At 42.8% G+C, this 23,327-nt stretch overlaps 1 long non-coding RNA gene across 1 annotated transcript; it reads right to left on the bottom strand.

Annotated features, from left to right (window-relative positions):
* Window positions 1-1,225: 1,225 nt before the first annotated feature.
* LOC143840692 (uncharacterized) lies at window positions 1,226-22,839 on the bottom strand. The gene is made up of 3 exons (XR_013232323.1): window positions 22,516-22,839; window positions 1,461-1,554; window positions 1,226-1,353 (listed from the first exon to the last, which is right to left on the bottom strand). It is a non-coding gene; the product is annotated as an uncharacterized LOC143840692 (long non-coding RNA).
* Window positions 22,840-23,327: the final 488 nt, after the last annotated feature.

Consider the following 23,327-nt stretch of genomic DNA (forward strand, 5'->3'; position numbering starts at 1 on the left):
GACCACATGCGTTTTGACCCTAAGAGTTTTCCCTCAATGGTCAAATAATTTAAAATGCAGATACACACACACACCTACACATAGTAATACTCCAACTAAAAAGTATAATATATAAATACTAGGGGCAAAGCCCGTTGTCTCCAAGAATACAATGGGCGCTAGAGCTTGGCAGGGGGAAGAGGAAGGGGAGGAGTTGTCCAGTCTGTAAGGGCATGGGGTTGAATGTGTGTGTTGTGTGGGAGGTTGTGGTGGCATGGTGGCAAATGAGGGTATGGGTGTGGAGATATGGGTGTCAAGAACCTGTGGTGTGGAATGAGTGTGGGAGAGGACTGACCTTTGGGAATTTTGGCATAGTGGTTACAGATGAGCTTTCCAGAGCCATGTCCTCAGATATGTGAAGGGAAAATCAGACTGGAGACTCTTCTTAAGGGAAGATTACATGGCAACCAATTCTGCATCATTTCCCTTCTTGTGTGAATTAGGCCACATTCACCGAAATGCCCCTCTGCCCTAATACACATGGGGTAGTCACAGTACACAGTTGTCCACCCTGTTCCTTCTGTCTCCCATGTTTTCACTGTTGGTAAAATGTTATGTGCCCACATGCTTCTTTCATGGTTGCTCCTTAGAAGAATGGATTTTTGTACCCTATGCTTACTACCCAAAGGAATCTCAAAGCAGTTTACAAACACCTTTTCCATTCATATCTCCACAGTAGACAACCTGTGAGGTATGTGGGGTTGTGAGAGATCTGAGAGAACTGGGAATGGTATCCCCCAGCTGCCTGGTCACGGGCCCCTGGCCTACCAGCCAGGTAGGCTGCATCTGCTTAGTGGCCAGCCTCATTATGGAGACCCCTGACCTCAGGGAGTCCTGTACTCAAATGGAACTCCCTGCCAACAGTCTCCCTACCAGGCATAGCCTACAGCTGTAACAAAATTCCAACAAAACATAATGTAAAACACAACCGTATAGGGTAGCTGGGAGGGTAGCTGTTCAGGCGGTGGTTAACGCGGAGAGGGTGGGCAAGAAAGAGCCCGACCTATTTATCACTGGCATCCCACCCCTCTGTTGTCACCCAGCCGTGGCAGCATGCCAACACCTCTGGCATTGCGCCTCATTTGGCGCCCACCACAGCATCAATGGCGGCTGCATTTACTCACGGCCACTAAATAGCAAACACTCTGGGCCATTCCGCATGACTTAAATGTAGCCGAAGTCTTACCTTTGGTAAACGCTATTAAATCGGCCTAGCTAGCTACCCATCTGGTTCTCTGAGCAACACCTGTTACTCTTTGGCAGGAAGGCTGTCGGGCCTGCAGTGCCATTACACGGGAGTAAGCTCATCTGACTCTGCGGAAAAGAACAATCACAGCTTAGACTGTTGGATGAAATTACATTTTGGGGAGGTTGGGGGAAGGGGTTGTTTGCGTTTAGATTTTCTTTGCGTGATTACTCACAAGTAAGTTCCGGCCCGGCCTTGTGCTTGCCCGTCACTGGAATTGCCAACAGGCCTGGGAGGGAAATGTTTTCTTGCTTTCACAGAAGCGGTACCTGTGGGCACAGGGTAGCTGGAGGTCTTCATGCCGGGCAAGGGAGAACGAGGTCACTTGGCCAATAATACCTCATTAAGCCCCCACACCCACATGAAAGGGAGAGGTGACTTTCTCTCCAGGCCAGTTCGAAAGCATCTCTGCCCCTCCCCAAAATTCAGGGGGAGGCACCCATACAAACGTTTTCCCTGCAGCTAGAGACCAGGGTAGCTAGGAGCTGCCAAATTAGCTAGCTTTCTACAGGAGGAGAATTGCAAAGCATTCCAGCATGCGAGCTTCAGAAGTGTAGGCGCCTTTGCTCCTGCTGTTGCATGGAAGCAAAGAACCACATTTCAATGGGATTTCCTTCCGAGTAAGCATGCATGGAAAGGGGCTTTTCGGGAGCATGAACACAACAGCCCATTGGCTGTTCTGTTTGATTGATGGCCAGGGGCGGGAAGAAGTATTTCTCGCTTACAGTACAGAAAAATCTCGCTTCCTTTGTTGCGATTCCAGTGAGACCGGAAACCTGTGGGGAATGTATACAACGCTACTGGGACTTCAATATTCCACGAAAATTAAAGGTATGTGGAACAACGAAATTCCACTATTTAATATAGCGTTTCTGCATTCTGAAAACATTTGGCAACATTGGTCCTTGTGCGGAAAGCCCCTCTGAAACCCAACTAAGATGTGTTATTGTAAAGCACAGAGAAGCTGAATGTTATTGCAAATCAACTATCCTCAAACATACACATTTAAAACTGCTTTTCTCACATCTCAGAACTTGATAATTGCTCCTTAAGAACTGTCTTTATGTTTTCCTATATACATCTTAACAGCAAAAAGGGTGTTGAAAGCTGCTTCAATGTCTCATGTACATTTAGCCACCATTAATATTATGAACACCATTGCAGTTGAATATAGTGGATTTATCCACATAGTTTGGCTGGTCTGGAATGGGCATCTGAGCACAAATTATCTTCCATTGGAGCATTCTGGATAAAATGTTACAAGCAATACATGTTTTCACTCATACTCCATCTGTAGAATACTGCTCCAACCAGAAATGTTAAATAGTCAATGAATCAGCAAGTTGTCAGAGTCTGCATTCTCAAGACTTGATATTTTGAACAGAAGAAAGCTTTTCAGTTCATCTGCTAATGATGTGGCAGTGTGTTGCCATTCAAAATGACAGAGTGATGGGAAAAAATAAAGTGCCTCCGTACCTACAGTAGATGTTTTTTGAAAGAATGTACAAATTGTCAATAGACTTGTCATCACTATATATTTCCCTTTTCTTTGGCTTTGCACAATAGCTCCATGTCAGGTTACTATACGAGACCAATCCACCGGCAATAATTTCCTGGAGCGCTGTTTTCTTTATATATCATGCGGTAAGTGTCTCATACACTCTGTACACCCAAAGGAGAAGAAACTAGAACGACCCAGATAATCACAGGAGCCATTATGAGACATATATTATAAACAATCCTATACTGCTTTTGGAAGGAAATATTTATCTCAGTGCACTCTGGTAATCATTTTCTTTTCTGACATGATTGCACATTGATTTATGGAGTGAGCTGCTATATGGCTAGTCCTGCAGCCAGGATACCTGCCCACAGCCAGGCTAGCTGTGCAACAGATTCAATTCCATATAGCTTTCACTATCTATAGTTATTGGCTGTTGCTCTTAGTAGCTCAAAGCATGATTTATGTGTCCAGTTTTCTACCAGCATACCACAAAAAAGTGGGGTGGGCTCTCCGGCAAACCACTATTAAATGTCTTCTGCTCACAATCAATTGGGACACATGCCAATAGGAAGACGGAACAACACTTTCCAACAGATAAAGTCCATGCTTACACCCCCTTAAATGAAACAGCAGTTAGTATTGCTTGGCTGGAATAATGATAGCTGTATTGGGTCAACATTAACATTGCCATTGTAAAGCATGATGATATGAAAAGCTTTTAAATGCTTAATCTGCATGGCTGAGCTTCATATTCCAAAGGCAGGCACAGTTTCTAATGCCAGTAATTTATGTTGCTTGCCTGCTGTTCTCAGCACAAACACCCCCCCCCCCGCCACAGTAATCAACCCAAACTCCTTCCACTTCCTATAATTGTTAAGCACAACCTCTTTTCCCCCTGTCCACCTTAACTATCCACCATGTGTATGCTTATTCAATTATTTAAGTGTTATGTTCCTAATGTTGTGAAGTTACTTTTTACTAGGCACCTGATCTGCTTGTATGACTGTGCATCCATCTTAGTCAGACTTTTTATTTACTTTTAGGACTGGTTTATAGAGGTGCAAAATTTCTCCCACAAATGTCAGCCCTCGAGTTAGTGGTTCTCTAAGTTCTACTGAAGTGAAAGGCTGTTTACACTTGCTTTTTACTACAGCAGTGACAATGTCATCGATTTCTGTCCTTCCTCACCCCAATTTGCAGGGCAGTTGACTACCCATTAATTTGGGCAGGGAGTGGGTGGCATTTTGAATCTATTATTCTCATGTCTTCTCTGCCTGCAGGCAAGGGCTTGGCCTCTTTTCCTTGATACAAAGGGGCTTTCTATCACTTGGTTCATTCAATAAAACACAAATTTCAGGAGCTAACTGAAGGCAGTGAGGAGTGGGAAATAACATTTTAGGGATCAGGTGATATTTTACCAATCTTGAAGGGCTCCACAGAAGCAGCGGATCTAGAAAGAAATGAATTTCATTCTGTGAGAAGGGAAAGAGAAGCAATGCAGTGGGGGTGTATGTGGTCAGTGGTCAGTACCAAGAACACACAACACACTGAGACCCATCCTTCTATGAAAACGGTGTCTAAGACTATGGGAAGGCATGTGTTCTTTATGTAGGAAAACTTTTAGAGAACAATCATGATGATTACTTTACTGGGGTCAACTAAAGGTTTGGATTTGATTGTTACTAATAGCCCTATTGATGACCAAGGAAGGCTTGACCAGACAGGTGACAAAGTGATTAATTTACACGTAAGAGTTATTAAAGAGGGGAAAAAGTGATCTTCCATATGCAAAAGAGGGTTTGGGGAGTAATTACTTGCTTGAGTTGCTAATGAAGACTTCCAAAGATGTTTTGCATAAGTCTTGAGTAATCTATTTGATTAAATTGCATGTGCCTTTAGGGTGGGAGAAAGACACCTGTTTTGAACATCTACTGATTTAATCAAAATATATTTCTTTTGTTATCCCATGGAGCTATGCAAATGGCATCCATGTTTGAATAGTGCCCTGACCTGGCCAGATCCTGATAATGCTTACTCCAAGCTGCCCTAAGTTTAATTATGGTCCAGCTAATAAAAATAGATACCCTGTGATTTTAAGTGAGCAATCAGGTATCCACTTTTATGAATAACATCAAATTATTCAGTATACAAGTAACTAAAGGAGTCCCAAAACAATCTCATGAAACTGCATGAATGGATGATCACATGAAAACTGAGGTTCGGTGTAAAAAAGTATAAAGTCCTTGTGTATGGCGAGGCAAACATTGCAACCCAAAGTTATCATTCACATAAAAGATCTTCTGAGTGAATATATGTATTGTTTCCATGAAAATTTGATTCATCAGTGGCCTTTTACAATTTCAAAACTGATGAGATAAGTGTACAGGTTATATAAGTATAGCAGGAAGTCAATTGCCTAGCAGGTTGACATTGGTCTTTGAATAAGACATGAGACTACTGATTGGGATTAACATGGCCACATCTTTATTTCTTCTTCTGCTGGAGGGTTAGTATAAAGGAAGCTTGACCCGCATAGCCAGATGCTCCAAATGAGGGCCCTGGTGCCCTGGAACCTGCAACTTTCCCAGCCAGAAGAGCAGTTCCCTTGCCATCTGGAGTCCCTATCCTGGGAAGCAACCTGAATGGAGGCCAGTGGGCACTGACCTCATTTGGTTACCCCAGCCACCTGGCATCCCAGCCAGGTATTCCACACTTGTTTAACAGCTGGCCTCTTAATGAGACCACCCAACCTCAGGGAGTCCAGTACGCAGACTGGCCTCCCTGCCAACAGGCTCCTTTCTGTGCCCTAAACTGTTGCGCTGACATTGATGAACCCAGAAAGAGAACAACAATAAACCTGAACAACTTGAAAACCAGGGTGGGAGGAGAAGCTGTACTGGTGGCAGCTTGAGCGGAGAGGGCGAGTCTTGTGCAATAGGCACCCCATGAGCCCACCACCTAGGCCTGCTGTCATGTGCACTGATCCCAGCACACACACTTCTGAGTCAATGGCTGGCCACATCTTTTCTCAGAGACGCCCACTGTGGCATCAATTGGCGGCTGCGGCTTAGTCCCAGCTGCTCCTTCTGTTTTCAATTGTTGCCTTTCTTGAATAATGATGATATACTTTACATTATGTACTTGAATTTTAAAAAAAACATTGAACAAGGTCTCTCACTAAAGGACAGGTTCTCTTATGCATTAAACATTCCATCAAACATTCATTGAGCAACAGGAAGCAGAGTATAAAAGTACATGGACAGTGATCACAATGGAGAGAAATAAAATAGTGAGGTCCCACAGTGATCAGTTATTGCTATCAGGAGCTGGGGACAAACAATTAGGACAAAGTTTGCAGATGAAGCCTCATTTAATTAGGATGGTCACATGGGCAACAATATGGCAAATCAAGTTCAACATGGTAAGTGCAAGGTGATACTTTAGTAACTGCAAATGCATATTTATGGGGTTTCAAGGACTGACCAGAAAACAAGTGAACAGTTTGGTGAAAATATTGACTCAGTGTGCAGAATTTGTTTAAAAAAATGAAATATTGGGTTTTAGGAAAAGAGATGAGAACAAGATAGACACTATTTTAGTGCCAGTGAATCTTAAGATAATGGGACAATAATATCCCAGCTACATTTGGAATACAGTACATGTTCAAATTCTTGTTCTTGTATCACAAAAAAGTGAAACCGAAATCATCAATGCCTTTTCTACAATGAAATAACCAGAAAAAAGAGAAAGAGGCAGTGCCACACAACGTCTGCCCCATTACCTGCCTGCCAACAATCTATCAACTACTGACCGGAATTATAGCCAATTCCATTGAAAAATAATTATGTTCAATTTAACTTTACTACACAAACAAAAATTGAGTTTTCTGAATTTCTCGAGGCACTAAAGTTTTGTTTCTGATTGATAAAATGGTCTTACAAAATTGAAAAGATGAAGAAGGAGCATGATTTTTATGCAGAGAAGGAGAATTTCCATGCAGCTGAAAGGGCGCTGCCACAAAATTTTCTGTCTCTGCTGAATCACTCTGGGCTTTAAAGAAAACTAAGAATTAAAGAATTAAAGAAAGAATTAAAAAGATATTGTGAGTAAAACTAGATGGACGCAACATAGTAAAAGTAATTAGCACATGGGCAGTCTCTGTTCTAAGATTCACAGCTGGCATTATTGATTGCAAACAAGCATAATTAGAAGCAATAGATTAGAAAAAATGCAAGATAATGACAATGCATCAGTCACTATGCTCTCTATTTCTAAATGATGTTGACGTCTTTACTTACCAAGAAAATTAAATGAAAGAGGTCTCCTGAAAGTTAAACAAGCAGTTGAAGGAAAACAAGCACTACATGACTACACTAAGAAATGCATGCAAAGGCATCTAGTTGAAGGATACAAGACAGACTTATTTAAGATTACAGAAGCCAAAGAAGATTGCAAAAACTTTGGAATCAAAGCTCACGTTGATAACTGGAAAGAAAAGCACTTGCATGGACAATATTTGAAAGACAAGAGTATAAAGGTGATAATGAAAACACCTGGATGTGGCTCCAAAGCTGACACGTAAAGAAAGAAATAGGACTCATTCTTGCTGCATAAGAGAAGGCACTCAAAATGAATAATATGAAAACCAAGATTCAGAAGACTAGCAAAAACAGCAAATGTTGACTTTGCAAGACAAAGGATAAAACAGTTGACCACATGATCAGTGCCTGCAAGGAAATTGTTCAAACTGACTAAAAAGAACATCACAATAGAGTTGAAGTTATGTTGCACTGGAATCTGTAAGTATAGCTTACCATCTGCCAGAAATTCATGGGACCACAAACCAGACAAGATCATGGTGAATGAGAAAACAAAGATCCTTTGAGACTTTTGATTACAAACAGCTAGACACCTGGAGCATAACACCCCTGAGGAATGAGAAAAATGAGAAATAGGGTTTGAATAATTGACATTATAATCCCAAGAGACAACAGAATAGGAAAAAAGAAAAGAAAAAAAAAAGAACTGGAGATTGTGAAATACCAAGACCTATGAATAGATTTAGAGCACCTCTGGGAGAAGAAGGTTATCATTATGCCAGTTGATTGGCAGGTGGGCAAGCAACAAGGCAGTAACAAGGCCACAGCTTTATTGTTACACAGCCTCTAGCTGAAGGGTAGGCCTGGCAAGACAATTAGAGCCTCCGTCAGCCCTCCAGCTGTTCATTCTTGGCCCTGGGAGCACCATGGAAAGTATTTTTATCCCAGCTGGGAGGACCGTTCCTTGCCACCAGGACCATCTCTTCAGGAAACAGCTTGATGGGTGGCCGATGGATGCCCACCTCATTCGGTCACCCAACCACCTGGTTCAGAGTCCCTGGCCTACTGAGCTGGGTAGGCCACACCCACACGAGCCAGTTTCTTATGGAGACCTGCTCCCTCAGGGTTCCAGTATTCAAACTGGACCCCTGAAACCCTGGGCTCTTCCCCCCCCCCTTAAACCACTGTGATGGAAAGATAAACAACAAAAACAAAAACCAATAACCATATAACTATGGCAGGAGGGTAGGAAGCTGTCTTGATGGTGACTGGCAGCAGAAAGGCCAGGCCCATACATGTGGTGCCTTAAATAGGTGCCATGGGGCCTGCCTCCACTGCCTCCAATGTGTGTGCCCACCCAGAATGCACACTAGGCTGACAAGCATCATCATGCCTTGCCAGTCTGCCCACTGCATCATCAATTGGCAGAAGTGAGCAGTGACTCATGAAAGCTCATATTCTGTCACAAATTTTCTTAATCTTTTATGTGCTACTGGACTTGTGCTCTTTTCTATTGCTTCAGAATAAGGGATTCCACATGGTTCTACATCAGTTGGCAGTATTTTGTGGGAAACAATATGTGCCATTTACAGAGTTCTACTAGCTATGCTTAGAATGGTACTGCTATAGAAGTAGAATAAGGAATTCTTCTAAAAATTGCATTTGAATTATCACCAAATTGCATAAAGTTGTTTCCAGAGTAGAATTGGTGTTTTGAGATCCATGTTTGTTTGTTTTTTTAATTCTGAGGTCCATTCCGCACGACTTCAATGTTGCAAAAGGCTTCCAAATTGTAAATGCTAGTAATTTGCAGTTATGCACGACATCGCACACAATCTGCCACACCGATCCGCAAAAAGCGATTCATTGTAGCGCTTAAAGGGAAATCCAGAAAAGTGGATTCACCCTCCGAAAAGTGCTATAGTCTTGCAAATAATCTGCAACAGTAGCGAAAAAGACCTGTACGTTCCCATTGTTGTGGTTCCAGCCAAGTCCCTCTCCCTGGCTCTCTCCTCTGAACTTCTGGCGAAGCGATCACCATTTTTTTTCTTGGAGCGAGCAGAAAGCAATGAACCGGCAAGCCTTCATTCACCCAGCGAGGCTTCTCTGGCTGCAGTCCCTCCACAGAGCTGCTTTAAAGCTCCCCTCAAGTCACCAAGCACAACACAGCCCCATTTGCAAGTTCCCTTTACTTTCGGCTGAAAATCGCATCTGTGCACGGGGGGGGGGGGATTTATTTTTCACTCGGGGGAGCGTAGTAACGATGAATCGGCAGCTCACACACCAGCTGCCAGCTAGATGGGTCTCTAAGTTAGGAGGAATCAAGGAATCAAGGCATATTCGTTGCAACATGTTTTTTTTTAACTGTGCTTAAAGGGAAAGGGGCTTTTCGGGAGCATGATAACGGCTGCCCATTGGCTGTTCATTTGATCGATGGCCAGGGGCAGGACAGAGCAAAGAAAAAATCGCTTCCTGGATAGCAATTTTTGGTGAGACCGGAAACCTGTGGGAAATGATTGAAATGCTACTGGATTTCACTACAAAGGCAGGTACGCATAACACCGAATTGCACTTTTAAAAATAGCTTTTCTGCTTTCAGGGACCAATTGGCAACATTGGTCCTTGCGCGGAATGGGTCTGAATTTTGTACATAATGCTGCATAGTGTGTTTTAGTACACTTTTTTGGTTCTTTCATTCTTTTATCCATTGCTTAGGAATACCAATGTATTTTAGCACTTGTAGGCCTTGTTAAAACAGTAGAAATGTCATGTCTATTTTCAACCCAAATTTGGAAGCAAAGTAGAAGAAGCAATTTTTTGGTAAATGTGCCTGTTCTGATGGAAGTAAGGCTGCCTACAATTTCAACACCTTTTTTTCCCCTCCTTGTCTTGGTGTCATCTTCATTCAAGGGAGGGGAGAGGAAAGTGAGATAAAAAGAAGCAATGATGTATTCCCAGAACTGAAAACCCATCATGTATGTACTATTTAGCTACAGCTTTGCTTAGCTATTTCAAATTGGTGATTAATAATAACACTTTATAAGAAGAATTTTAGAAAACTGTGGGAAGTACAGTAACAAAGATTTTTTCTCCAGCAAGTTAGTAAAGTTACACATACAGTATTAGCAGTGGTTACTGCCTTATTCGGAGTTCAGATGAACAAGTAACTCTTATTTAGTGAGATACTCCTGGGCCATTCCAACAGTGCTGTGTTCTTAGTGTGACATCACTCTTCATACAGATTTCCACTTCTAAGGGAAAAGCTTTCAAGTGAGAATGACAAAACAAGGTTGACTAAAAGGCAGGCTCAAACAACAAGCTTCCTGATAATTGTCTTTGTAAGCTAGATCGAGTGATGAATAGCATAGACACTATAATGAAAAACCAGCCAAAGATAAATAGCAATGGAGCTAGGAGAGCATTTCATGCCTTTGATACAACAATCAGGGAATAGAGCTGTCAAACACACTGAAGCCTCTTGAGCCACCGGGAGCTCTGCCACAGACTTTACTAGAGCCAGCAGTTTATCAGAGTGACTTGCTATTTGGCCACAGTCTCGTTATTGAATTGACTGATTTCCTGAACTATGACTTTCTCTGGAGATAAAGAGACAGAAGAATATGTCTGGACAGGAAGAATTGAATTCATTTCATATATTGTGACCAATATAAGAAGAATGATGTTAGTCTCTCTGACATATTGAAATCCAGAAATCCCTGATAAATCTCACTACATTTTGTAATTCCTTCAGGATTCCTGTTTTCCCTTTCACAGCAGGCACTTTTCCTACCCCCAAAACATTTATATTGGGCAAAATGTAATGACAACTTTCCTTGAGCTTAATGTTCCAGTAGTCCACTGATACATCTCAGGAAATCTAAGAATTATAAACATGGTCATTGTATCCAGTTTTAGTTCAGTATTAGTTTATTTCTAAAATGTCAGACTTGCTTCATCTTTGAACCATATAGTCTCTCTTTCATTTTCTGGCTATTTTAGAATAATCTGTCACTACTGGTTTACATGTGACATCTACTTCATGGAGGCTATAATAAATTACTTCATACGTAACTATCAAATGAGTAGCCATGTTGGTCTGAAGTAGCACAATAAAATCAGAGTCCAGTAGCACCTTTAAGACCAGCAAACATTTATTCAAGGTGTGAGCTTTCGAGTGCAAGCCCTCTTCATCAGACTAAGAACTGACCATCATAACAGTAGGAATATATAAGCAAAAGTTAATCCTGTTACATTATTAAACTGTGTCACAGCATCCAAACACAGCCACATGATAACTCCCTGCCAAACCAGCCAATCAGACCCCTCGAACCCATTTGTAGTTCATAAAGACATGTCAGAAATAAAACTGTCAAAGCCAGTGATCCACGCCTCACACTATGGATCACTGGCTTTGACAGTTTTATTTCTGACATGTCTTTGTAAACTACAAATTGGTTCGAGGGGTTTGATTGGCTGGTTTGGCAGGGAGTTATCATGTGGCTGTGTTTGGATGCTGTGACACGGTTTCATAATGTAAAACCAAAACCAAAAAAGGAACACAACCCAGCCTTTAGGTAGGAACTCAGAAGTAGAGCTGTACAATAAAATACTATAAAATGGTAATGATTTATTGTAGTGCACAATTAAATACAGAATAAAAACTACATAAAAACTATACAGAACAAACAGCACATAAGACCAAATGCGTTTTGACCCTACTGGGTCTTCCTCAGTGGTCAGAATTGTAACAATGCACTCTATATAAAATGGCTAAACTCATTATAAAGTGTAGCTGAGTGGTTGAATGGGATCTGTAAATTATGGCTCCAACCAATATATGTAAATTTTAGACTTTTTGGAGACCACCTCCTATGGCATATGCCTAGGCTCACCACTCTTCGCTATTATATAATTCTGTGCTGAGAGTGTATCTCATGTGCGTCAGAAAAAAAGCTCTGTGCTGTTTAGCATTAGAGTTCAAATAATTGAATTCTAGCACCTGAGTGGCTGGCTTGGGAATCATCCTCCGTGATTACATTGCTCATCATCTTTCCCTGCTGTACAGCAATTTTCTACATCACTCCCAATGTACTAACAGGGCCCAATACATTTCCAACTTGAGCAATTTTGAAGGAACTGCGCCCCATGCTAGTCAATATGAACCAGGTAACAAAATTTCCTTATCCTTACCAATCTGAAAAAGAACACTCCAAATATTCCTGCTCAACCCTAAAGTGACCAGCTAATACAACATGGCTCAGACTGAGGGGAGGCAGGTAGAGAGCTCTGAATAACAAGTGCCTGTTTGTAGATATGGTAAAGGTAAAGGTAAAGGTATCCCCTGTGCAAGCACCGAGTCATGTCTGACCCTTGGGGTGACACCCTCTAGCGTTTTCTTGGCAGACTCAATACGGGGAGGTTTGCCAGTGTCTTCCCCAGTCATTACTGTTTACCCCCCAGCAAGCTGGGTACTCATTTCACTGACCTCGGAAGGATGGAAGGCTGAGTCAACCTTGAGCCGGCTGCTGGGATCGAACTCCCAGCCTCATGGGCAAAGCTGTCAGACAGCTGCCTTTCCACTCTGCGCCACAAGAGGCTCAGATAGATATGAGGCATGATTAAATATGTGTTTTCAACCTTATTGGATGGATTGTATAAGTCTTATAGTCTTGCTCTCTCAAATTAATTAGTTTCTTTCATCTGAGAAAACAATAGGTGGGCAAAACAGAAAGGTAGAGACCAGACACTGGAATATAACACAAAACATATACAGCACAATGCTTAATATCAGCAACAACAACAACAGTGGATTCCATAACTAAGACACTAAGAATTACAAGTTTGAGGAAGAGTGCTTGCACTTAAAAACTTACACCTTGAATGTTAGTTGGTCTTTAAAGTGCCACTGGATTCTGATTTTGTTTTGTAACATTTCCCAACAACATGAACTTCTAACCATGGTCCTGTAGGTTGGTCAGTTTGGGCTCAGATCATGGGGAGGAGTTTCTTGGGGAATCCAGCAGATGCTGTTGGATCAGTCAACCAAATGCCTGGCAAAAGACCTCCCTTTTGCAGGCCCTGCAGAATTCTGGGAGTTCTGGCAGGGCCCTGATCTCTTCAGGGAGCTCATTCTACCTGGTAGGGGCCAGGATGGAAGAAGCTCTGGCCCTAGTTGAGGCTTGACATGCTTCTTTGGGTCCAGGAATCACCAGCCAGTTGGAAGTTGTGGAGCATAAGGCTCTTTGGGGAATGTAGGCAGAGATTCAGTCTCTTGGGCACACTGGGCCGAGACCATGTATGGTCTTGAAGGTGATTACCAAACCCTAAGTCTGATTCAGAATTCAGTTGAGAACCAGTGCAGTTGTTGGACAGCAGGCCTTATATGGGACTTCCACAGAGTACCTGTGAGGATCCAGGCCCCAGCATTCTGTACCAATTGCAGTTTATGGATCAAGGTTAGGGATAGGCCACTTAGAAAACCCATTTCTAAAAGTCCTCTCTTAAATCTCAAGAGCAAATTTCCACAGTATGAGTTGGCTGAGGAATATATTCAGTGGATAGGCAAAATATCTCACTGACTGAAGTGACCTGTCATAACAAAAGTACAGTTGACCATATTTATGTGAGGTCATCTGTGAGTCCTCACTTGAGTGGACTGGCTCTCTCTGCAACTGTGATAGTCAGAGTTATACTGAAATAAATGTGTCGTGGCTCACACAATGAACAGAATAGAAAATTATTCCCTGAGTAAATGGCCCATAAGCTTGATTCTCTAGTATGAATATATAGAGACCTTCAGTGAAGAATGTCTGGATATTTTATCATGTATCTTCCAATCAATGTAATAACATGACCTTTGCCAAATATTTATGGATGTGCCAATTAAATTGGAAGGAAAGCTGAAAGGATTTCCCAGTAGCACAGACTGCAAATCTGTCAGTGCACATACCATGTGGCCAGGGATAGAGTTGCCAGTTTTGTCATTGGCCACTTGAGAGTTGCAGAGGTCTTTGCCATAAGAAACCACAGTCTAAATTTTTCTTACAGTTAATAAGGCAGACAATATATTTAGGGGTATAGTATTCAAACAAACTACAGGGATGGATCAAGTGGAGATATTATTAACTGAATGGCTGAAATACGAATTCATTTAGGTTTGGCTAATGAATGGTCTTGGTTCAATTGAAGTACCAGTTCAGCACTCTGAGGTTAGTAAAGCTATTTCAATTATAATATGGCCTGTTTGGTACCTGAGGAAAATTTGCTTCAGAATTAAAATGTGTTATTCCCCTTTATTGTTGGCACTCAAACAAGGCTACAGACGCCATACTCCTGCTATTGTATATATGGTTCCCACCTTTAGGGGAAATTATTTTGCCCACAGTTTCTTTTCAAAAGGGCTTAATAGTAGGAACTGAGTGTGCATACTGGCCAATGACATGAATGGAAACTTCTTGTGAAATGCATTCTAGCAAAGATTTTGCTAGAAACGTTCTCCTGTACCTGCCCTGTCATATGGTCTCATTGGGACCAAGCTTGATGTGGGGGAAGGAGAGACTTTTCTAAATGGCATGGAGAAGAGCCTTTTAAACTTATTTAACATTGCAAATGTAGGGGGGTATTTTAAACAGGTTTGTTTCTGGATAACTAAGAATTAGCAGGATTAGTACACTTCTGGTGAATTAAGATGCTAATTCAGTAACTATCCTACAATATGGTGACAAACGGATGGTAACAAACAACCAGTCCTGATGCCTAACAAAGATAAAGGCTTGGAGGAGGAAATAAGATGTAGTATTATCCAAATCTACAGGCTGGAAAGCATTGCAGAACTAGATGGTCAGCATTTATAAACACATTTTGGTGTACAGATTATGATACGTTTGGAACATCCAAGTGACTCTTCTAAGTCTGTAGTAAAAGATGGAGCTGCCTAGACACTGATGAATGCTCTGAGTAATGTCTGCATCAAGGGGATGGGAGAATGAATTAATTGCAATTTTAATGAACCTCAGTTAAATCCATTCTTGTCTGTCCTCTTTGTTTTTAGATGTGGAGACAAAAATGTTCTGTTCTTGTTTCTTTGCTTTCTTCTATCTTAGGAAATTATCTTTAACACTTAGCTCCATTAATATTTGTGCAGAGGCCTCCTGGGCAGAGCCTGTCCAGCCTCTACTTCCTGTCCCATGGGCCAATCAGGATTGGCCTAGCCCTGCTCGCACGCGCCCCCAACACACTCTGTGGCAGCCGCCCAGTCAGCGTATGTGTCTCACCCCTGACCATCACCTCACAGTTATTTCACCTCACAGTTCTTTCAGTTCATCGTAGTCCATTGTGAGTTAGCCGCCCCTGGCAGCTAACTCCCCCATTTCCTTCAACCCTGCTTTAAAGGAAGCTTCTAACAGCCTCTGACTGAGGTGACAGAGGCATTTCTAAGAGCAACACAGAGGAGTCTGTGGGTGTACTTGTGGTGTCCTTTTGAGATGGAGGGAAGCTTTCTCCCTTTGTATAACAGTTGGCTGACAGGGAGCCACAGAAAATCCCCTTCTCACTTTAAATAATGCTGCGGCTGTCCTCGCTACTGGAAGGAAGATACAGCAAAGTGTGTATAATTCTTCTCTGTGACTATCCATAGATTTGAGGCCTATCACACAGGGTTGTTGTGCAGATGAAACTGGATGCTTTTGCCATCTGTTTCATCTGCAGACCAACCCTGTGCAGTAGGCCTCAAGTGTTTCAACTCCGCAACAACCTACATGAGAGGTTTTAAATGTTGCTTCTGCACAACAACCCTGTCCACCCTGCCTGAGGAGCTGATCTTTATAGTCTGGAAATGAGCTGTAATTTCAGGAGTTCTCCAGGCCCCTCCTGGAGGTTGGCTACCACTGGGTTGGAAATATTCCTGGAGGTTTGGAGGAGGGCCTTAAAATGGTACAACGCCTCAGAGTTCACCCTCCAAAGTAGCCATTTTTGCCTGCAGAGATTATCATTACAATTTAGAGAGGAGCAGCAATACTAGAGCCGATCGTAGAGGCTTACAGATTGAGCTGAGGGTGGAGTGGTACAGATGTGTCCCTCCTGAGCTATTGGCTTTGGCCAGCCCTTACTAGCAAATGTTTGTATTTTAGGGCGCAGACAGGCAGACAGAGAGACCAGCATGGGTCCTGTGATTCTGGACAGTGCAGGAGGGTCTAAATAAAGAATATTTACCACCTTAAACTGTCAGTGGTGATCAAGTGGAGAGACAAAGGAACTGACTTTGCTTAAGCTTGGTCTGGTAAATAAAAATCAGTATTTGCCAGAAAGGTCCTACAAAATCAAAGGCATAGGTGGCCCAGAATTTCAAATGGAGTTAGCTTTACATGAAAGTAGACAGTGAGAACTTGGGGAGAACTAGGAGATCCACTTTTAAAAGGTAATTGGCCTTGCTGACAACAACAGGGACTGTATTTGCCAGCAGTATTTGCCAGCAGAAGGTCAGACATCACTAGCCAAGCATCATACTATGCTAGCCAAGGGGTGTCTGGGGCCACGTGCATTCCTTTTGAAGGGGTGAATGTGAGGGGAGAGAGCTTTCCCTTAAGCCTAACTGCCTGGAGATGAGCTGTACTTCCAGGGGATTCTCAGATTCCACCTAGAGGTTGCCACCTAGAGGTTGCCATCCCTAAACTCAGTGGGATACAATGCTACACAGTCACCCCTCCAATGCAGCCATTTTTGCCTGGGTAACTGACCTTTATAGCCTGGAGTTAAGCAGCAATTCCAGGAGATCTCCAGGATGTTGGAGGTTGGCTGTTCCTGGTCTGGAAATATTCCTTGAGGTCTGGAAGTGGGCCTCAAAAGTATATAATGCTTCTGCAGCCACCTAACCAGCCACATAGCACCCCATGATCTATTTCAGGTCAAGAAAACATTTCAGAGAGGAGGTAAGGTTACTACATTGGCGTAGGTTCATGTTCTGGAATTCCACACTACCTAGGTGTGCATAAACATGACTAGGGTCAAGACTGCTGTGTACAGAGAAACCTCTTTTTATGGTTGCTGGCTTCCAACTGAGTCACTAAACATACACCAAACCATTAGCCAGCGCCTGTTGTAATGCATAATGCAACAGGATTTATTTATTGATTTATTGATTTATATGCTGCCCTCAACTCAAATATGTTGGCCACCTCAAGAGAAGGAAGGACTCCCTGGAGAAGAGCCTAATGCTGGGAGCGATTGAGGGCAAAAGAAGAAAGGGACAATAGAGAATGAGGTGGCTGGAAGAAGTCACTGAAGCAGTCATTGTGAACTTAAATGGAATCTGGGGAATGGTAGAGGACAGGAAGGCCTGGAAGATCATTGTCCATGGGGTTGTGATGAGTCGGACACAGCTTCACACCTAACAACAACAATACCACCCTCTCTGAAGGCTCAGGGTGATTTATATGAAACAAGAAATGATACAGATAACTCCATTTATAGTAATAAGGGAAGAAGAAGAAGAAGAAGAAGAAGAAGAAGAAGAAGAAGAAGAAGAAGAAGAAGAAGAAGAAGAAGAAGAAGAAGAAGAAGAAGAAGAAGAAGAGTTGGTTCTTATATGCCGCTTTTCTTTACCTGGAGTCTCAAAGTGGCTTACATTTGCCTTCCCTTTACTCTCCCCACAACAGACATCCTGTGAGGTGGGTGAGTCTGAGAGCCCTGATATCATTGCTCTGTCAGAACAGCTTTATCAGTGCCATGGCGAGCCCAAGGTCACCCAGCTGGCTGCATGTGGGGGAGTGCAGAATCAAACCCAGTTTGCCAGATTACAAGTCCACACTCCTAACCACTACACCAATAAAATTAACATTATAACAACAATAACATTAAAGAACAGTGGAACTCTAAAGGACATCAGTTCAACTCATAGACCCATTATGTATGGGGGTTTTAATGCACATTCGGGGTGGAATGGCGGCGACTAAAATCACAGATAACGCACGGTGCTGGCTGCAACCGGCCGCAGCTTCAGTGCATGCCGCCGAAAAAGCTGCGTTCGCGAAACGCAGAAGAAAGCGCAGCTTCCGGGTGACCGGGGCGCAACCAGAAGCGGCGCCTGGATCGCCGCATGCATAATCGGTTACTCTGGGTTTTGCCGCCGTCACGCCCCGCCCTGTGCATAACCGGTGTGTCTTCCCCCTCCGCGTTTTCCATGTGACCCGAAATCGCCGTTTCGGCGGCCGTGCATAATGGGCCATACTGAGGCCAAGTGGGCAGATTTGTAGTAGTTGTCGTAGGAGGGAGGCTTGGGGGCCAATGTAAAGTGGTGGTTTAGGTCGATCTCCGTCTAATGCCTGGTAGACGTGCTCCCTTTTACAGACCCTACAGAACTGTTCAAGTTCTGTCAAGGCCCTGATCTCTAGGAGCTCGTTCCAGCAGGTGGGGGCCAGGATGAAGAAAGCTTTGGCCCTGGTTGATGTCAAGCAGGCTTCCTTGGGGCCAGGGACCACCAGAGGTTGGAGGTGGTAGAACACAAGACTCTTTGATGGGTGTAGGCAGAGAGGCAATCCCTCAGGGATACTGTGCCCAGAGTGTGTATGGCCTTAAAGGTGATAACCAAAACCTTAAGCCTGATCTGGAATTCAACCAGAACCTAATGCAGATGCTAGACGATGGGCTGGATGTGGGACCTCCAATGTGTTGCTGTGAGGACACTGGAAGCTGTGTTCTGTACCAGTTGTACTTTTGGGATCAAGGATAAGGGCAGGCCAGCATACAGTGAGTTGCAGAAGTCCAGACTAGAGGTGACCATCATGTGGATCACTGTGGCTAGGTGTTCTAGGGCCAAGTAGGGCACTAGTAGTTTGGCTTGGCAAAGTTCTATTATAATAGAAGTAATAGTTCTATTATAAATCGGGGAACCCAGTGCTGAAATATTACAGCTCCTATGTTCTGAAGCCCCTGAAAACATGACTTGTAAATAGAGGTGCCCTACTACCTTACACTTATACAATTTACCAGTGGACTATAATAAAATATTAAAAGTCAACAACAACAATATGTAGGTAGGATAGAGAACTTCTGATAGCCCTCAACTTCCTCCTTATATTAAAATAAATTTTCCTGACAGTCTGACTCTCAGAGGGTATGTGGGACACATACCTGCTCTGGAGAGACTTTGCCAGGGCCCCTCCTACCCCCCCCCCACTCCACAGACTCCCTTCCCACCCACCCCTTTCCATCTTACCTGTTGGTTTCCCACCAGTAATCCTCACCATCAGTGAAGTAGCTATAATTGGTTACAATTATACAAAATTGGTTACAATTATAATTGGTTACAATTATAGCTGCCAAGAGCCTCTTGTGGCGCAGAGTGGTAAGGCAGCGACATGCTGTCTGAATCTGTCTGCCCATGAGGTTGGGAGTTCAATCCCAGCAGCCGGCTCAAGGTTGACTCAGCCTTCCATCCTTCCGAGGTCGGTAAAATGAGTACCCAGCTTGCTGGGGGGTAAACGGTAATGACTGGGGAAGGCACTGGCAAACCACCCCGTATTGAGTCTGCCATGAAAACGCTGGAGGGCGTCACCCCAAGGGTCAGACATGACCCAGTGCTTGCACAGGGGATACCTTTACCTTTACCTTTATAGCTGCCAGGAGGTGTGTCCAGAATATATGCAAGTATACCATGCCTTCCCATTGGTTGCTTTAAGTATAGCCACTCAATCATGCCTCATGCTTTCCTGATCCCTGGCGTTAATACAAGAAATTCCACTTTGCCCTGTAGCCTACAATTAAACCCTTCACTGATAAATGTTTGGCAAATTTCCACTTAAAAGTACAGAGCAGAGCATCCATGTGGGGTAACCTTTTCAGCAGTGACCCCAAATCTGGGGGAAAGCTTTGTACAAGGAGTATCCATTTTATTTAAACCTGCAATTTTTTAGATTTTGGTGTAAACATTTGTTTATGAGACAACTGGAGTGATGTTAGCTGTTTGATTTGTTTTTAATGATTTCAGCTATTTATAATTGTTGGTATTTTTGTATGTTTGATTTAATATCAGTTGAAAAATACCAGATAGCAGTCATCCAACAAATTAAACAGCTAAATAAAGTACAGTGCCTAGAACAATGAAAGTTTAGATTCTTGTTCTTCAAAGAGTCAGCCAAACAACAACAACAACAACAACAACCAAGCACATATAAAAATATCAATACTAAAATGAAATTAGAAAAGTCATAGTACATGAAGGCAAATCTGTTAAGTATCCTCCATGATGCATGATGAATTTGCTCACTTATAATTTTGCTGCTATGAAACATATTGTGTGTGTGTTTTCATCAAACACTATGTAGAGATTTTTTTAAAACAAAAAATTCAGCTACAATTGCCTCAAATTACACGTTGTCGTGCGCTGCTGTTTAAATTGTACACAGAAATATCTTGACCTCTCTCCCAGTGTACACATTTTGCTTATTGTAGCAATTGTTTTAAATATACAAGATGTACAGCATGTTGAATACAGTTATTTTCTAAACCGTATGCAAATATTTCTAGAAATCAACAAACAAGTAAGAGTAGCTAATTAACTTTCCACTGCAAAATGAAATTGGTAAGATTTTGAGAGCCAGCTTGTTATATCTCTCTTCTAGCCTGGAGAACTGGGTTTGATTCCCCACTCTTACTCACAGAGCCAGCTGGTGACCTTGGGCTACTCCAAGTTCTTTTAGACCTTTCTCAGCCTCACCTAACTCACAGGTGTCTATTGTGCAGAGAGGAAGGGTAGACAATTGTAAGCTTCTTTGAGATCCTTTCGGGTAATAAAAAATGTGTTACAAAATCCCCAACTCTTCTGTGGCTCTGTTCTTCTGGCAGCATCTCCCCTCTTCCCAGGGCAGTCCTGCTCTCCAAAGGGCAGGACAGGCCAGGGAAGATGGGCACCACTGCAGCAGAGCTCTTTGGTTCAGATCTGAGCCTATGAGCTGTGTCATGTTACTACTGGCAGCATATCCACTCTTCCCAGGACAGTTCCAGTCTCCAAAAGGTAGGACGGGCTTGGGAAGATGGGGAGCACTGCAGCAGAGCTCCAAGGTCCACCTCTGAGCCTCACAGTTCTGCTGCTGCCATCTACTGCCACGCTTCCTAAGGCAGGACAATGGACATCCCATCCGTTAGGGAATGCAGGAGTAGATGTGTTCCACATCAATTACTGAAACTTCATTTATTGAAGAAGAAGATGATGATGATTATGATATGATGACTCAAAGCAGCTTACCATCACCTTCCCTTTCTCTCCCCACAACTGGCATCCTGGAATGTATGTTGGGCTGAGAAAGCCCTGATATTACTGCTTGGTTAGAACAGCACTATCAAGGCTATGAAAAGCCTAAGGTTGCCCAGCTGGCTGCATGTGGTAGAGTGGGAAATCAAACCTGGATCACCAGATTAGAAGCTGCTGTTTTTAACCACTATACCGAGAACATCAATATATTTAATAAAGTTCAATTTCTTATTGTTATTCTCCAAACAGTCAGTGATCTCAGGTAATATTGTATGGCTAAGACAGAAAGGGGGCACTTTATTTCTGTCAGCTAGTTCAGAAATCCTTTTCTAATAAGGGTTGGGGCAAATTGTAAATTGTAACATACTACAAGCAAGAACAACTTCCATATTGGTAAAGAAGACAAAGTTATATGTTTTAGTTTGCTGCTCCCTTCCATTATGGGTCTGAATAGGATGTTGTCACATATACATCTCCTTCTATGTTCCCTGTTGGATAGTCTTCATATGCTTCTGGATCATATATACTACAGATTTTGCATATTCCCATACTTTAAAAATGAATTATGCGTAGGAGATAAGAAGACACCGATTGTACTGCCCCCGGGGCAAATGACTGAACAAAACTAAGTGAATTAAATTCTCTGTCTCATAAGGCATTCTGATTAATGAAGAACATAAAATTTACATAACAGGACAGGATGAAGCAGTCCTCTCTCCCTAAGTGATAATTACTCCTTTTCTATAGGCCACTATTATACTGTATGCTACATTCTACACGAGCTGTCATTTCCAACCTATTTTCAAATGCAGCCTCACATGACGTGCATTGCAGAAATCAAAGCTAGATGTTACTAAGATATGTTATCCAGCTGTGGTATGCCCTGGACCACTTGGCATCCTTGGGGGTGGCAGACAAATGTGGAGTGCCCCACATTTAAGGATCTGATGGCCGTTCAAAGAGGGATGCTAGCAACACTGACTACAGATGCCCCCCTAGTTGCAGCACCTGCAACTCTCACTGCAGAGGGTCAAAGGTAAAGAGGTGGAGCAGGATGAGAGGCCAGGACCTCAGGTCCTTAGCTGCAGCCAAGAAGAGGTAGCAGCTGGGACACCCACCAGGATGGGGGGAAAGAAGGCAGGACTGAGGGCTGAATACTCACCTGGACGGCTGCAGGCTCAGGCGGTGGAGTGGAGAGAGCAGTGATGGATTAGGCTGGTGCTGGAAGGAGAAGACAATTCAGCAGGACAGGAATCAGCCCCACCCTCCTGAGCAGCAAATCAAATCAATCAATCAATCAATAAACAGGGGGAGATGGGGGTCTCAACATATATGTTACCACCAGCTTCAGGAATGACTGCAGTAGGTAAACCAGGCTAATCTGGTAAAAGGTGCCCCTAGTACCTGTTTCTCAACCTGTGAGGAAAGATCACCATAAATGATTATTATTATTATTGTTTATTAGTTTTAATTTAATATACTCACTCTACCTGCATGCAGGGTTGGGGCAGTTCATATAATCTTACATGTACATTGTTTATAAAATTGCAGTTAAAATATTTAAAATAATTAAAAAAACATTATTAAAGTATTTTTAAAAATAGGGAACCTGTTACTTCGAAATGTAAAACAGGCTAGAATACCTGATCAATGGTGCTTCTCTATTGTCAGATTCACAATTTCAATTTGATCTTCAGTTAAGGTGTCTTCCGCCTCTCTGAATATAGAATCATAGAATCATAGAATCATAGAATCATAGAATCATAGAATCATAGAATCATAGAATCATAGAATCATAGAATCATAGAATCATAGAGTTGGAAGGGGCCATACAGGCCATCTCGTCCAACCCCCTGCTCAACGCAGGATTAGCCCTAAGCATCCTAAAGCATCCAAGAAAAGTGTGTATACAACCTTTGCTTGAAGACTGCCAGTGAGGGGGAGCTGAACACCTCCTTAGGCAGCCTATTCCAC

Source organism: Paroedura picta, chromosome 6 (genome assembly GCF_049243985.1).
Source record: "Paroedura picta isolate Pp20150507F chromosome 6, Ppicta_v3.0, whole genome shotgun sequence".
Lineage (NCBI taxonomy): Eukaryota > Metazoa > Chordata > Lepidosauria > Squamata > Gekkonidae > Paroedura > Paroedura picta.